Source organism: Symphalangus syndactylus, chromosome 4 (genome assembly GCF_028878055.3).
Source record: "Symphalangus syndactylus isolate Jambi chromosome 4, NHGRI_mSymSyn1-v2.1_pri, whole genome shotgun sequence".
Classification (NCBI taxonomy): domain Eukaryota; kingdom Metazoa; phylum Chordata; class Mammalia; order Primates; family Hylobatidae; genus Symphalangus; species Symphalangus syndactylus.
Window position 1 is genome coordinate 89544256 of NC_072426.2, and position 16362 is coordinate 89560617.

General features: G+C 35.9%; 1 protein-coding gene across 9 annotated transcripts in view; it reads right to left on the reverse strand.

Moving 5' to 3' along the window:
- The window catches only part of CCSER2 (coiled-coil serine rich protein 2), a 194794-nt gene that overhangs the window by 109523 nt on the left and 68909 nt on the right, over positions 1-16362 (reverse strand). The window lies entirely within an intron of this gene.

The window sequence follows — 16362 nt, forward strand, 5'->3', positions numbered from 1 at the left end:
AATTTTTGCAATCTATCCATCTGACAAAGGTCTAGTCACTAGACTCTACAAGAAACTTAAGCAAATTTACTAGAAAAAAAGCAAACAATCCCAATAAAACATGGGCAAAGGACATGAACAGACACTTCTCAAAAGAAGACATACATGCAGCCAACAAACATGAAGAAAAGCTCAACATCAATGATCATTAGAGAAACGCAAATAAAAACCAAAATGAGATACCATCTCATGCCAGTCAGAATGGCTATTACTGAAAAGTCAAAAAGCAACAGATGCTGGCATGGCTGTGGAGAAAAAGGAACACTTTTACCCTGTTGGTGGAAGTATAAATTAGTTCAACCATTGTGATAGATGGTGTGGTAATTCCTCAAAGACCTAGGGGCAGACATGCCATTTGACCCAGCAATCCCATTACTGGATATATAATTGAAGAAATATAAATAATTCTATTATATAAAGATACATGCATGCATATGTTCACTGCAGCACTATTCACAGTAGCAGAGACATGGAATCAATCTAAATTCCCATCAATAACAGACCAGATAAAGAAACTGTGGTATATATACACCGTGGAATACTATACAACCACAAAATGGAACGAGATCATGTCCTTTGCAAGGACATCGTTAGAGTTGGAAGACATTATCCTCATCAAACTAACGCAGGAACAGAAAACCAAAGTTCGCACGTTCTCACTTACATGTGGGAGCTGAATGATGGGAACACATGGACACACTGTGGGGAACAACATGCACTGGGACCTAGCAGAGGGCAGGGGGTGGGAGGAGGGATTGGATCAGGAAGAATAACTAATGGATGCTGGGCTTAATACCTGGATGATAGAATGATCTGTGCAGCAAACCACCATGGCACACGTTTACATGTGTAAGAAACCTGCATGTCCTGTACATGTACCCCTAAACTTAAATAAAAGTCGAAGAAAAATAAACTGATAAATGTTGACATTACAGTCATGGTATGGAAACATCATCAAAATCAAGACAACAAACATATACTCCAAAATGTTCCTCATGCTTCTTCACAAATGTTTTCCCCCATTTGACCATAGTTCTTTGTTAAAGAACTAGAAGTTAACTGGTTAAAAAAAAAAAGAAAGCAAGCAAGCAGTTATCTAAAACAGCATGTACAGAATTATCCATTTTATGAAAATAAAAACACTATAATATACATAGAAAATACTTGGAAAGAAACCAAAACACAGATTAACTTTTAGAAATAAGAGATTTCTGGATGGGCAAAGTGGCTAATGCCTGTATTCTCAGCACTCTGGGAGGCTGAGGCAGGAGGATCACTTGAGCCCAGGAGTTTGAGACCACCCTGGGCAACATAAGGATATCCCATCTCTACAAAAAAAAAAAAGTTTTTTTAAATAAATAAATAGGCCGGGAGCGGTGGCTCATGCCTGTAATCCCAGCACTTTGAGAGGCCACGGTGGGCAGATCACCTGAGGTCAGGAATTCAAGACCACCCTCGCCAACGTGGTGAAACTCCGTCTCTATTAAAAATACAAAAATTAGCCAGGCGTTGTGGCAGGCACCTGTAATTCCAGCTACTCAGGAGGCTGAGGCAGGAGAATCGCTTGAACCCGGGAGGTGGAGGTTGCAGCAAGCCAAGATCACACTACTGCACTCCAGCCCAGGCGACAGAGGGAGACTCTGTCTCAAAAAATATAAATAAATAAACATAACAAAATAAAATAAATAGAAGAAATGAGATTTTTATTCTTTTTTGGTTTACAGTACTATGTTTTCTCATTTATCACAATAAGCATTATAACTAATTTTCTTCCCCCAAAAATCATATCCTCTCAAGAAACATTTGGTTGTTGGTGTATGTATGTCTGAGTATGTGTGAAACAAGACAGTGTTGGGTAACCTGGGCCAGATCTGACAATTAAGGCCATGGCAAAGAATCCAAAGCAATATAGCATTGTGCTCTAAGTCCAGAGCAGGGCCTGCTGAGCAGCAGTGAATCAGTGAAAGAACTGTCACCACTGTTAAAAAGATGCCAAACTTTTAATAACCAACTAAATGCTACGTTTTATGTGATTTTCTGTACCTTTCATTTTATAATGAATGGTTAAAAAATACAGCCTCAAAGAATGGGAGTGAGCCTACTCTAATGAATGTAAAGGTGACAGAATAATTATATCACTCTATGAAGTTACTAAAAAAGCCCAGTCGAAAAGGAAAGGGGAAGAGGAACACGGAAGGAAAGAAGGAAGGAAGGAAGAGAGGCAAAAAATGGAGGGAGAGAGAGGAAAAAAAGAAAATCAAACATATATAAATAAATCCTTATTTATGATGTTTCAAACATTCATCTCATTAGATAAAGATCCACTCTGTAAAATGGGGGAGAAGAAAAGAAACAGATTACATATGCACAATATGGCTACAATTTTAATGCTGAAAAATACATTCAAATATCTGGCAGGTGATAAACTGAAGGACAATTATAATCTTCCAATATGTGAGAACATAACCACATACTTATGTTTTTAATATATTTTTTTACTTTTCTGTAATGATAAATTTTTCCTTTATGTAAAAAGGATATAGGGCTTTTATAATAAGTAAAACTTCACGTTGGATTAAGTCCTGGTACCACTGGGAAGTTCAAATCACACAAAACCAGCCTGCATGTGGGAACCTTCAACCCAGCCCATTCACTAACCATGACAAATATCAGTGCCACCCGCCCCTCCCCTCCATGCAAACCATTGTGAACCAGTGTGGGTGACTGCCATGTTCTCCCCAGAAAGTCTCATTTTGTGAGTTAAGTCTTTTCAAACACTTTTGGTACATGTGTGATACCATCAGTCTTGGCAGCCAGCCAATTTGGGGGGCTAGGCATTGATCCAGAATAATATTCTCAATAATTTACAAATAACACTACTAATATATGCGAATAACTAATCTGGGTACAGGATATGCCCAGGTAAACAAAACTAAAGAGTTTTAAAAAGTGACAAATTGAGATTTGCACTAGAGAAGTATTATTCTGGCTGCAGTGTAGAGAATGGATTTAAGTGAGACAGAAAAACCAGTTTTGTTGCTGTTGCAGAATCCATGTGGCATATGTCAGTGGCCTGATATTAATCAGTGTCAGTGAGAACAAAGAATAAGCAGTTATGAAACATACTGAGGAGTTAGACTCTACAGGATGAAAGTTAACTGAGAAGTAAGAAGCCATGGATGACTCCTTAGTTCTTGGCTTGAGAAACAAATGTATGATGTTTATTAACTGAAATAAAGCATAAAAAAGGAAGGCCAACCTAAATAAAGCTGGAAAAGATTAAATAAATAAAATAATGGAAGCAAAACCAAAAAGGAAGGCCAGATCTGGTAGAATGTAAAAGAATACATAGTTTTGAAGCCCAATTATTTTGATGTGCATGCTGCATCTTTGAGAAGACAAATACAAAGGACAACCGAATATAGGGGTCTAGAGTCAAGCAAAGAGATTTAAATTGTAGGAGTCATTACCAAATAGATAGATGAATGACAACCAGAAGATGTTGGAACATAAGTCTGACAAAACACCGCAGAGTAAGATTACTGAATTCTAACATCTGCTTTAGGCAATTCTTCCCTTGTCCATCTTTTGGGGAGGTCTATGTTTAACATCAGATTTTGAGAAGAGTGACATCACAGACATCATCAGAATTAGAGTAAGGGTTCAGGTAACAGGAGAAAGAAAAATTAACTAACTTTTCTTCACCAGCTTAGAAATCATCCGTACAGGGTAGAAACTGCATTTTTACAGCAAAAGAGGAAACCATGTAGTGTGGAAATTGGTTAATGTGGGAAAGAGTTTCTATTCCCTGTTTGTTGTGGCAGCCTCTTTCTCTAACTGGCAGTACTGCACTTATTGGGAGCCAACATCCATATAGACCTGTTTTCCTTAGTAGACCATTAAAATGCAATAATTACTTGGGAGTATGACAATGAAAACCCAAATGTGTATATTCTCTGGCTTCCAGTGGCTTCCCGTAAGACAGACTGGAATTAAAACGGAGCACATATGAGCAGGTTTACCATAGAACTTCCTTGGATTTTGAGAACACATTTCTATTCAAATAGAGTGAACTGTGAGATGGTGGGTCAGTGCTTCCTTCACACATTTCTCCTTCACTATAAATGTTTCTGACGAATGACACCATCATTAGTTTAATTATACTGTAAAATTAATTTTGGGGGTATACAGTTTATAAATTTTAAAGCACAAATAGATGTGTAAACACCTACGCAATTAGGATGCAGAACAGTTTCTTCACCCTCGAAGAAGTCCCTTACACTGTCCAGTTATAGTTACACCCTCCTCCCATCCATACCTTCTGTCAAACACTGATCTGTTCTCCATCACCATAGTTTTGTCTTTCAAGAATATCATATAAATGGAATCATACAGCATGCAACATTTTGAGAATGACTTCATTCACTGAGCATAATGCCTTTAAGGTTCATTGGTTTCTTTTTATTGCTGAGTACTATTCCATTGCCAATGTACAGTTTGTGTACCAATTTACTAATGAAGGATATTTCAATTCTTTCTAGTTTTTAACTACTATACATGAAGTTATTACAAGCATGCATGTACAACTTTTTGTGTGAATATAAGCTCTCATTTTTCTATGTTAAATACCCAAGAAGACTGCTAGATGATAAAATGAGTGTATGTTTACTTCTTAAGAAACTGCTAGATCATTTCCCAGAGTTGCTGTTAACATTTCACGTATCAATCAGCAATGAATGAGACTTCTAGTTGCTCCGGATCCTCAACAGCCCTTAGTTACTGTCAGTAATCTTTATTTTAGCTCTTCTAATAGGTGTGCAGTGGTGTCTAAGCATGGCCTGAATTTGCTAATGATGTTGAACATACTTTTACATGTTTATGTGCCACTCTTATATCCTTTTTGATAAAGTGTCTATTCAGGTCTCTTATACATTTTTTGATTTGGGTTGCCTACTTACTTATTGTTGACTTTCAAGAGTTCTTTATACATTCTGGATAAAAGTCTTTTGAGAGATATGTGAGTCACAAATATTTTCTCCTAGTCTGTAATTTAACTTTTTATTGTTTCTTGACAGTATCTTTGGTAGAACAAAGATTTTTAATTTAATATAATCCAGTTAATTTTTTGTGGATCATGCTTTTGGCACAATTTCTAATAACTTTTCACCTAATCGCCAGGTCATAGTCTTTTAAAAGGTTTTCTTACAGTTTTACCCTTCACAATTACATCAAAGGTCCATTTTGGAATAATTTTTGTATAAGATGTAAAATTTTAGTCAAAGGTCAATTTTTGTTTTTTAATATATGAACGATCAAATGGTTCCAACAACATTTGTTCAAAGATTTCTCCACTGAGTTTCTTTTACATCTTTGTCAAAGATCTACAGGCCATCTTTATGTGGTTCCATTTCTTTTCTGGAGTCTCTATTATGTTCCATTGATTTACCTGACTGTCCCTTTGCCAATGTTACAGTGTCCTGATTGCTGTAGCTTTAAAATGAGTTAGTACAATTCCTCCAGCTTTGTTCTGTTTTTTTCCAAAAAAACATATTGGTACTCCTGCTGGGATTCTGATTGGTATTGCATCACTTTGGGATGGAGTGATGTCTTCACTACACTGAGTCTTCCAATTCATGAATACCACATTACTTTATGTATTAATGTAGGTCCTATTTTTATCTAGATCTTCTGTAATTTCTTTTATAAGCTCCCTATACTCTTCAGTATAGACTTTGTTAGATTTATACCTCAGTGTTTTGGTAGATCTTATAAACAACATTGTTATATTTACTCAAGTTTATAACTAGTCATTGATGATACAGAGAAATAAGAATTGTGTGCATTGACTTTGTATCTTGCAACATTGCTAAACTCACTTAGTTATCGGAATCTTGTTTTTTTTAAGTCAAACTTTTTAAAATTGCCTTTTGAGGACAATGATCCAATTGGAACGGAACACACATTTGGCAGTTCACTAGCTAATCGGACAAACATGCTCAACTGTGGTGGCCCACCAGGTTTGTCCTAAACAAGCACTAATTTCATTTAGTGTGAAACAAAATCAAGCAGCTTGAGCTCCATATCCAGTTTGTCCCAGTGGCATGTGCTTGCTTCCCGTCCACTCAATTTTAAGTATTTGCATGACTAATCCTGTCCAATATTAAACCATGCCTAAAATCAAGAAAATGGGAGCAACAGGTCAAAGGACTAAGAAGACTCCTTAAACAACTTTGTTAGTAAGCTGAGAATACTCCAACCTGCTTCCCCATCAACAAAAGGAACTGGAGGGGTAAGTTTGTTTCAAAGGGGTTGGCATGGTGAAATTACAGTCATTTGATACTGAGGATCAAGGCATGGAGCCCCCTGTGTATCCTGTGGATTTCAGGGGAGTTTAATGAAATCAGAACAGAGGTGGCTCCTTACGTGCCACAGGATGTGACCCTTTGGCATATGGCTACAGAGCAACCTGGGTAATGAATGTTAAATTTAAAGCTAGTCTTACTCCCTTGTGATCTGGACCAGAAAATCAAGATGGCAACCCTATTTTCAAAGATTGTTGTTTTAGAAATGAATTCAAGGTGTATTCCCTCTCTAAATCTGTAAACTTTGAATTATTTTCCATACTCTGAACAAAGACAAACTCTGTCTTTCATTTGTTATCTTCTAGAGCACAAAGAGGCTTTTTCCAGCCCAATTTATTTAGCTTGGAGATTTAGATATATTTTTTCCAGCTGAACCATTTTAATTTCCACCAGAAATATATGAAATGTTGTTTCTCAGCATTTTCACTATCATTTGGTATTATCACAATTTTTTATATTGGTCATTCTATAGGTGTATAGAATGTGATTTTAATTTGCAATTTCCTAAGGGTTAATTATGATGAATGTCTTTCCATGTCCTTATTTCCCATCCATATCTCCTCTTTGGTGAAATGTCAAAGTCTCTTACTCCTTTTCTAATTAAATTGCTGATATTTTGTATTGTTCAACTTTAGAGTTTGTTAGATATTTTGGATACGAGAACTTTGTCAGATATATGGTTTGCAAAGTTTTTCTCCCATGCTGTAGCTTGTTTTCATCCTCTTAACAGAGTTTTTTGCAATGCAAACTTTTTTTTTTATTTTAATGAGGTTCAATTTGTCAATTTCTTTCTTATGGATTACGTTTTTAATATCAAAGAACTCTTTGCTTATCCCTAGTTCCTAACGATTTTCTTCTATATTTCTTTTAAAGTTTCATAGTCCACATTTTATACGATCAATGATCCATTTTGAATTAGTTTTAATAGGTAGTGAGAGGTTTAGGTTGAGATTTATTTTGTTTTACTTTGTTTTACCTATGGATATCCAATTGTTTCAGTACTATTTGTTAAAACTGCCTCTAAACATTTTTCAAAAATCACTTGGGCATATCTGTGTAGGTCTACTTCAGGGTTCTCTATTCCGTTCCATTGATCTACGTGTCTATGCTTCTGCCAATAGCATACTCTCTTGATTACTGTAACTATTAAGTCTTTACATCAGGTAGAGTAATTCTTGCCACTTTATTCTTATTTTTCAAAACTGTGTAAGCTACTCTAGTTCGCTTGCTTTTTTATATAAATTTTAGAATAAGCCTGTCTATATCTACAGAAAAGTATTTCTAGGGTTTTGATGAAAAAATTGCATTGTCTTTATAAATTTAGAAGAAATGACATCTTAAATATGTTGAGTCTTCCACGTAGAGAATGTCATCTGAAAATAAAAATCCCTTTTCTTTCTTTCTCTTGGCTTATAACACTGGCTAAACTTCATTAACTATATCGAATAAGAGTGGTGAGAATGGACATATTTGTCTTGTTCTCGAATTTAGGAGAAAAGCATTTAATCTTTTTTCATTAAGTATTAACGTAATGTTAGCTGTAGGTTTTTTGAAGATGTCAAGTTATTTTCTATTAGTTTGCAAAGGTCATTAATTGATGTTATATTTTGCTAAATGAAATGTCTTTTCTCCACCGTCAGGATTTGTTTTCCCATAAAACTGTTAACATGGTAGATTATACTGATCGATTTTCAACCTTGCATTCCTAGGATAAGCCCATTTGGCAAATAGTGTTTTGTTTTTGTTTTGTTTCATTGTTTTACATGTTGGTTTCAATTTGCTGACATTATATTTTTGTTTTGTTTTGTTTTACATGTTAGTTTCAATATGCTGACATTATATTAAGACTTTTAAGACTATCTTTATTTTGAATAAAACTCTTCAAGTTTCTCTGTCAACACAGGCTGGGAGCTACTGTCACCAGCAGCCACCGGAGGCCCAGACAAAAGAGTGCTCATAGGGTATTCACTTGCATGGGTCCCTTCAGGGCAGGCATTGCAGTTATGGGTCAGATTGTGGACATGGCTTCAATGAAACACACACAATGTGAAAATTTAAGAGTTTTTAAGTACTTACAGACCTTGAAGCATACAGGGAATGCCTTGAGGCCACACGCAGAGCACAGGCAGGTAGACAGAAAAAGAGAGATTGGCAACTAGTATTATTGGGAAATAGGGTGTGGTCACTTTAAGTTCATCAGCAAATATAATAAGTGAATGGTCCATTTAATGCAAGCTGTGGGAAAGAGAACGCTGTCTGCTACGCAGGAGTCATGCCTCTCAATTCTTACCTCTGGCCACCAGCTTGTCATTTGGGTGTAGTATAGAACTGAAAACCGTGTCAAGGGTGACTATGGCCTGCCTCTGCCTCTGGCACTAGAAAGTTAAACCTACATTTGAAATGGCTGCTGAAGCCACATAAAATTACAAGCATGCACTATGATGTTAATGAGGGATATTGGACTGCAGTTTCCTTTTCATATAATTTATTTGTCTGGTTTTAGTGTGAGGTTATTGCTGGATTTGTAAAATAAATTGGGGATATCTTTCCATTTTCTTCTACTTTCGGGAAGAGTCTATGTAGAATTACTGTTATTTCTTCATTAATTGTTTGGTAAAATTGGCCAGTGAAACCATGTGGACAAGGAGATCTTTTTTGGAATTTTTTTTTCCACAGAGTAAATTCTTTAATGGTTATAGGGCTATTCAAATTATCTATTTCAACTTGGGTGAAGTTTAGTAGTCTGTGCTTTTAAGGAATTGGTCCACTCAAGTAGTAAAAATTTATGTGCTTAATTTCTCATAGTTTTCTCTCATTATCTTTTTAATGTCTGTGGAGTCTGTAGCAGTATCTTTTTCCTTCAACCCTGTAATCTTTGTTCCACTATGCTTTGTCAGTCTTGCTAAATGTTTATCAATTTTATTGATCTTTTCAAAGACCACCTTTCAATTTCATTGCTTCTTCTCAATTACTTTTGGGCTTTTAATTCCATTAATCTCTATTTTCCTTATTATTTCCTTCCTTCTACTTGATTTGGAATTAATTTGATTTTTTACTAGTTTCTTAAGGTACAAGCTTTGATTACTGATTTGAGACCCTTCTTTTCTAATGCAAGTATAGATCACTATAAATTTCCTTCTAAGCACTGCTTTAGTTACATTCTACAAATTTTGATAAAATATATTTTCATTCTCAGTTCAAGTGATATGCCTGCCTCAGCCTCCCAAAGTACTAAGATTACAGGTGTGAGACACGGCACCCGGCTACAGACGGCATTTATTTATTTATTTATTTAGAGATGGAGTTTCGCTTTTGTTGCCTAAGCTGGAGTGCAGTGGCGCGATCTCCACTCATTGCAACTGCCACCTCCCTGGTTCAAGCAATTCTCCTGCTTCAGCCTCCCAAGCAGCTTGAATTACAGGTGCCCGCCACCACGCCAGGCTAATTTTGTATTTTTAGTAGAGATAAGGATTCGACATGTTGGCCAGACTGGTCTCAAACTCCTGACCTCAGGTGATCCACCCACCTCAGCCTCCCAAAGTGCTGGGATTACAGGCATGCACCACTGTGCCTGGTCTCAGATGGCACTTTTAAAATGGTGAAAGAAAAAAACTGTCAGCCAATGGCAAAAGAACGAAGTCAGATCATTACCTCACACCACATACAAAAACACAAAATGGATTAATGGCCTCAATATAAGAACTAAAACCATAAAACTCTCAGAAAAAAAATAAAAGAGGCTGGGTGCAGTGGCTCACGTCTGTAATTCTAGCACTTCGGGAGGCCAAGGCAGGTGGATTGCTTGAGTCCAGGAGTTCAAGACCAGCCTGGGCAACATAGCAAAACCCCAACTTTTTTAAAAAACAAAACAAAACAAAAACATAAGGATAAATCTTTGTGACTTTTACTTTGGACTGGCAATGAATTCTTTGATATGACATTAAGAGCACAAGCAATGACAACAAAAGTAGACAAACTGGACTTCATAAAAATTAAAAACTTGTATATCAAAGGACATTATCAAGAAGCCTACAGAATGGGAGAAAATATTTGCAATTCACACATTTGATAAGAATCTAGTATCAAGAAAATATAAACAACTCTTAACAACTCAACAACAAAAACACAAACAGCCCAGTTAAATGGGCAAAGGACTTGAAAAAACATTTCTCTAAAGATAGACAATAAACACACAAAAAAGTTCAACCTCATTTGAGAATAAGCAAAAGCGAAAATACCACTTAACGCCCAGTAAGATGGTTACTTAAAGAAAGAAAAAAAAAAAGACAGAAAATAGCAAGTGAATATATTTGAAATTTCCATAAAGGGTTAAGTGATTGCCTGGTTTAAAAATAAACTCTATGAAATCTCTCAAAAAAAAAAAAAAAAAAACGCCAAAAAAGGTAAAAGAACAAAGGTTTAAAAAATAAATGAAAACAGAGAAAATGAAAAAGAGGCTCAACAGATATAACAGCCAATTATTAGAAGTTCTAGAAAGGAGGCACAGAAACAATGGAGGGGATACAATAATTAAATATGAACATTTTCCAGTTTTAAAAGAATAATGGAACAAATTCTCCAGGAAGGCTTAAAAAAAATGCCATTATCTTATTTAAAATTACTAGCTGGTAGGTACTCAAAACAAATTTAGTGAAAATAAATAAATCCAGACTAACACTCATCCCTAGTGACTTCTAATCCAGTGTTCCTATCTCCCACTCTCATTGTGACACCCAAAAATTCCTACTCCGAGAGATTTCAGGTAAACTGTTTCTGGAAGTGTGGGAAATACATACACACCATGGAATACTACTCAGCCATAAAAAAGAATGAGATCATGTCTTTTGCAGCAACATGGAACTAGAGGGTATTATTATAAGTGAAATAACTCAGAAACAGAAAGTCACATACCACATGCTCTCACTTATAAGTGGGAGCTAAACAATGGGTACAGCTGGACATACAGAGTGGAATAACAGACACTGGAAACTACAAAAGGTAGGAGGATGGGAAGGTGAGGGCTGAAAATTTACCAATAGGTACAATGATCACTATTCAGGTGATGGGTACGCTAAAAGCCTAGATTTCACCACTACACAATATACACGTCAAAAATCTGCATCTGTATTCCCAAAATATATAAAAATTAAATTTAAAAAATCTTTCTGGAAAATAGGCTCAGGCCATGACTCTAACTCTCTGTAAAACTCAAATGGCCAGATGTGGTAAGAGTGACCAACTTTAAACAAGCTTACAAAACATCACCAGAATACAGGCACTGTACAGAAGAAACTTCCTTAAAATATATTGGTTCCCAGACCAAGAAAACAGAACAAGGCTCTGTGAATATGTCTACATAAATTCTTCACAAAGAATACCCTATGAAACAAAATTATTACTTAAAAAAAAAAAAGTCTGTTCATCATTGTATTCCCTGTGAATTATTAACCAGAGAGGGTAGACTTCAGCTATAGCTCAATTCTTTACAAATTTCTCTTCTGCTCTCAAGAAATGATCTTAGATTTTTCTCTATCCTTCCCTGGAACAAACCTACCTTAACACCCAGAACTTTAAAAATGAACAGGTATAAATTCAAAATCTGAGAAATAAAGAGGAAGAAATGAGTAGGAAAGCACGTAGCTCCTTTCAAAAGGCACAAATAAATACTGTTTCATTTTGGGGTCTGCATGCTGAAATTATGGCTTCTCATAAAATATTTTAAGAATTCTACTACAATAAAAACAGGAGTTCCAGAGAAATGAAATAATTTTCCTGATAAGCAGAATAATCCCTGTAAATATGATAGCTTACATGGCAAAGAGGGAACTACGGTTGCCAGTCAGCTGACCTTAAAACAGGAGTATTATCCTGGATTATCTGAGGGGGCCCAATGTATAATAATCACTCTGGAAGAGGGAGGCAGAAGACAGACAGAAGGAGAATGGTCAAAGAGGTGCAGTGTTGCTGGGTTTGAAGACAGAGGAAGGAAGTCATGAACCAAAGGCAGTTTTTAGAAGCTGGAAAAGACAGGGAAATGGATTCTTCCCTCGAGTCTCCAGGAAGGCACCTAGCCCTGCTGACGTCTTGATTTTAGCCTGCAGAGACATGCGTCTAACTTGTAAGCTAGAGAGGATAGTAAGATAACAAAGAGTGTGTTGTTTTATGCCATTATATTTGTGGTAATTTGTCACAGCAGCCAGAGAAAACAAATATACCCTGTTTCTCAAATGCTATAATTAGGCTTATTTGTTTCTACTGTTTTAGAGTCAATCCTATTCTTACTGCATTCACTTTCTATAATTTAAATATTTGTTCCTTCCTTTCTGTGATGCCTTACAGAAGGCTGAAACAGAAATAGGCCACTACAGAAGCACATTAGCACCTGAAAAAGGAGAAGAGTCAGGTGTGACTGGTGGACTTCTAATGGTTGCAGTAATGTAGTATGTTGTAGAGCTCAGCAGTAAGCTCAAATCAAGTTTTGCTTGACTGGACTTTACTTAAGCCTTTTAAAATTTACTTTTTTACTTCAGCCTTCACAGGTTTCAGATGAGTAATTTTAGCTATACTGATTACAACGGTGGGTGGCAGACTTCAGTTAACATATATATTTAATAAATCAAAATGCCAAGTGCATTAGTGGTATGTGTAGTCCTTTTGTTAGATGAGAGAAAACGAATGTATTGAGTGACCTCAATTCCTTTAGCAGTCAGAATTTCCTTATTTTATGTTCAATTTTCTGTCCTCAAACCACTCAAGTTACAGTGCATCCACGAGTGCCCATTTAACCTGAGGACAGCCCCATCACACTTTTGTATAGTACATCAAATGAAGTTTCAGTAACATTTTTTAAAAGCTTTTCTTTTTGTTCTGTTTTACTGCAGAATTTCATATCTTAAGGACATTATACTTTAGGGGAGGTGGTAATAAAAATATCATAGGATGATTTTATGAGTAGATTATGGTAATACCAGAGATTTACTAATCAATGCACTTAAGATTTACCAGTAAGTTTTAGGTAAGAGTAGAAAGTGACTGGAATGTTCTAGGAAAATAGAATACCATGCATAACAACTATCATACAGTAATACCGACTAGCACTTTAATATGCAGAAGTTTCTGAACAACTAAATAGGAGCTGGTATGGACACAAGTAAGGTAGTAGATATGTTTTTTTAATCTAAATTACAAAAATAATAATGCTCTACACTAGCATAGTCATTACGGCAGTTTATAAGTGTAAAATCCTGGAAACAATCTTGATGCCCATTGTTGGGAGAGTAATTGAATAAACAATGCACAATCTACAAAATAAGTAGTATACAGCGGTACAAAAAGAATAAGAATGATCTCGGCCAGATGTGGTGGCTCACGCCTGTAATCCCAACACTTTGGAAGGCCAAGACGGGTGGATCACTTAAGCCCAGGAGTTCAAGAACAGCCTTGGCAACATGGTGAAACCCCATCTCTACCAAAAATACAAAAATTAGCCAGTCTCATAACCCAGTCTCAAAATAAACAACCAAACACATACATAGGTTAAAATTTAAAAATAAAATATTTTTTTAAAAAGAAGAAAACGGAAGATCTCTATGAAGTAACATGAAATAAATGAGTACTTTAAATAAACCATGATGTGGGCAGAACCCAAAACGAAATACAAACAGCAACAAATGAACCTAAAAGTATTACAAATAATACAATCACACTAAAAGGATTGAGAACTAAAAGAACTAACATAAGTAAACTTGGAAAACAGTATTTATTGTATTCTGTAAGGTTAAGGTTTAAAAAAATGCTAAACAAATATTGTAAGTTGGTAAATCTTTTTCATATGGTGTAAGTTAGCAATTCTGAAACTCTGTGTATATAATATAGTATAAATATAGTATATAGTATAAAATATACTATAAATATACACTATATCTATAACTATGTATAAATATACACTATAATCCTTACACACACACACACACACACACTCCGTGTTGAATAACTAAGTAAATATATTGTGGTTGAGAAACCAAGTTTCTCACTTTCTGAGAAAAGGCTTAAAAATAAGAAAGGCTAGAACAAATTCTGTGGCATTTGATTGGAGTCAAAGGTATCCGTGTGAACTCTTGGTCTTTAATATATATGGAAACGGATACAGAAATAAATATAGAAGTGTGTGTGTATACATATAATTGTCAGTTCTGTCTGCCACAATAACTAAAAGCAATTATACCTCAGTAGCAACAAACACACCTAGCCCCCAGATCTTGGTTTCTAAATCTCATTCTCCAATAAAAATCTTCCTTGGAGACATGATGACTCAAGGGCTAGGGCAGGGAAAATACAAGATAAGCCTGGAATATTTTGTGGTCATATGAGACATTACTTATTCAGCTACGGCTGAAATCTGGATTTCCCAATGGTTGGTCTAATGTTCTCATGCTATTTTCTCCTTCACCATGTACTAAAAGGTAGAAAGAGGTTCCACAGACCAACTTTCCTATCTGTGTCTCCATGCAACCCAACTTAAGCTACGAAGCTGGCTGCTTCTGCTAATACAGGTTGCCTGACTCCCAAGACCAGGAAAGGGATAAAACATTGCGGAAGTACCACACAAATGCCACTAGAAGTTGAAGAGCCTAAAAGCAATACTTTTAATCACCACGGGACAATAAAACCGAATAACCTAAATTGAAAAATATTTAATTACTTATTCAGGCTAGAATAGCAACTTCAACAACTCCTAAAATTCATTCAATTAGTGAAAGACTCTTAGCTTCAGTGTCCTCATTAACTATAACAATTTTATAATAGCTACTTGATCCAAATCGCAGAATTCAATATTTTCTACAAAAATATTACCCATTATACATCTACTCTATGCCAGGTACTATGCTAGGTAAAGGGAACATATTACACTCTGTTCTTTTTTTTTTTTTTTTTAAGACAGGGTCTCACTCTGTCACCCAGGCTGGAGTGCAGTGGCGCAATCATGGCTCATTGCAGCCTCAACCTCCTGGACTCAAGTGATCGTGCCACCTCAGCTTCCCAAGTAGCTGGAACCACAGCCATATGCCACCATGCCTGGCTAATTTTTTAGTGTTTTGTACAGATGGGGTCTTGTTACATTGCTCAGTGTGGTCTCAAATTCCTGGGCTCAAGCAATCCTACCACCTCAGCCTCACAAAGTGCTGGAATTACAGGCATGATCCACGGCACCCCACCGACTCTGTTTATTAACAAATTACTTTTAAGTTCACTGACTTTTTCTCTGCAACATAGGCTTTGAACAAGAAGGAGTTTAGGTAATCCAATAACTTCATTTTTAGAAGAAAAAATGTTCAGAAAAAAAGTACTCTGTTCATGGTCTCATACATAGGTGGGGTGTATGAAGATCTGATACAGAAATATTTATAATATTTAATGTTATATCTTTCTTATTTTAAAAATCTGATTTATAAATATCATTTATCCTTTCAGTCTGAGATACTGAATTTTCCTTCCTTTCCACCATCTTACTTCCCTGGGGTCAACTACCCTCTACCCCACACCCTATACTCAGCAATGCTGATATTCCTCTCACACATCATGATTTTGTGATATACTCATGCTGTACATGCTGTTCCCTATGCTAAAATGCTTACCATCTAGTTTCCTTGGCCAACTGGTAAAACTTGCATTCATTCTTCAACACTCAACTCACAAGTTAACTTCCTCTTCAAAAGCTTCTGAATGACCCCCGCAACACACACACACACACACACTTTCCTTTTGTTATTTCAAGAGCATATGCATACTAATCATTTATAAATTCATACTATGATCATGTGTTTATAATTTATCTGCCTATCAAACAAGAAATTGAACTAATTAAGGACAAGGACAGCCTTAACCACCTCAGTGTCCTCAGAAATTAAGAGAATGCCTGGAGCATAGTAGAAGCTCAAGAATTACTGAACTGCACTTCATA